Source organism: Nicotiana tabacum, chromosome 7 (genome assembly GCF_000715075.1).
Source record: "Nicotiana tabacum cultivar K326 chromosome 7, ASM71507v2, whole genome shotgun sequence".
In the NCBI taxonomy this organism is placed as follows: domain Eukaryota; kingdom Viridiplantae; phylum Streptophyta; class Magnoliopsida; order Solanales; family Solanaceae; genus Nicotiana; species Nicotiana tabacum.
Genome location: NC_134086.1, coordinates 178,753,974 through 178,755,749, shown reverse-complemented (window position 1 = coordinate 178,755,749; position 1,776 = coordinate 178,753,974).

Here is a 1,776-nt window from a genome sequence, read left to right as displayed (position 1 = left end):
GCACAAGCAACCGTCTCTATGAGACGAACAGGTTTCGTTATTGTTCTTTTTGGCCTGCTGGTTGCTATTGATTCAAGTTGTTGTTGAGATTCCTGAGTTAGAATCTCCTCTACTGGCTCTCCTTCCAGAGGGTAATCTTCATTTGTTTCCTCCTCTGCTTCTTGTGTAGGAAAAATAAATTTTCCCTCAAACTCCACCTGCTTAGAAGCACCTTCATTTTGTTTGGTATCTTCTGTTACCTTATTTACCATAGCAAATTCATCAAAGGTAATATCTCTGCTGAATATTACTTTCTTTGTCATAGGACACCATAAGCGATATCCTTTGACTCCAGAAGTAATTCCCATAAAAATAGCCTTCTTTGCCCTTGGATCCAATTTTGACTCCGTCACATGATAATATGCAGTTGAGCCAAACACGTGCAAAGAGTTATAATCTACATCAGGTTTTCCGTACCATTTTTCAAATGGTGTTTTGCCATCAATAGCAGCAGATGGTAGACGATTAATGAGGTGGCATGCATATGTAATTGCCTCAGCCCAAAATTCTTTGCCCAAGCCAGCATTGGACAACATACACCGTACCTTCTCCAGCAAGGTCCGGTTCATACGTTCTGCCACTCCATTCTGTTGTGGTGTATGTCTAACAGTGAAGTGTCGGACGATGCCATCATTTTCACAGACCTTATTGAAATGATCATTTTTGTATTCACCTCCATTGTCTGTGCGAATACACTTGATCCTCCTGCCTGTTTGATTCTCCACCATCGTCTTCCATTTGAGAAAAATTCCCAGCACTTCATCTTTGTTTTTCATTGTATACACCCACACTCTTCGAGAAAAATCATCAACAAAGGTTACAAAATAGTGCTTCCCACCCAATGAAGGTGTTTTGGAAGGACCCCAAACATCAGAGTGTACATAATCCAAAATGCCTTTAGTATTATGGATCGCTGTACCAAATTTAACCCTTGTCTGTTTCCCTTTGACACAATGCTCACAAAACTCCAAGTTGCAAGCCTTTACTCCTTTTAACAATCCTTGATCTGATAGAGTTTTCAAGGATTTTCCTCCAGCATGTCCCAAGCGCATGTGCCATAGCTTGGTTGCTTCTGCCTCTTTGTCGTCACTGGATGTCACTGTCGCTGTCCCAATAACTGTACTGCCACGATAGCGATACATATTATTATTCTTCCGATTAGCCTTCATTACCACTAGTGCACCGGAGCATACTCTCATCACTCCATTTTCTGCAATGATTTTGAACCCTTTTGATTCTAGGGCTCCCACAGAGATGAGATTCTTCTTCAAATCCGGTACATATCGAACATCTATCAATGTTCTGATCATTCCATCATGGTTCCTTAATCGTATTGAACCAATGCCATATGAGGTAAGAGGGCTGTTATCCGCTGTGTGGACGACTCCATATTCTCCTTCTTGAAATTCCACGAACCAGTCCCTGTTGGGACACATATGATAGCTACAAGCCGAGTCCATCAACCATATGTCTGAAGATGTTGATGACTCTGTTGTAACTAATGAGAAGTCTGAATCATCACAATCAGCTACATTTGAATCCATAATGGCCTTTCCATTGTTATGTTTGGCCTTATTCTTCAACTTCGGACAGTCTTTCTTCCAGTGCCCTTTTTCTCGACAAAAGGCACATTCATCTTTGCTGGGTCTGGATCTTGACTTGGATCTTCCCTTCTTTGTCCTCGTTTGATTTTGAGGACGACCCCTCACAAATAGTGCTTCTCCTTCTCCGCCCTTC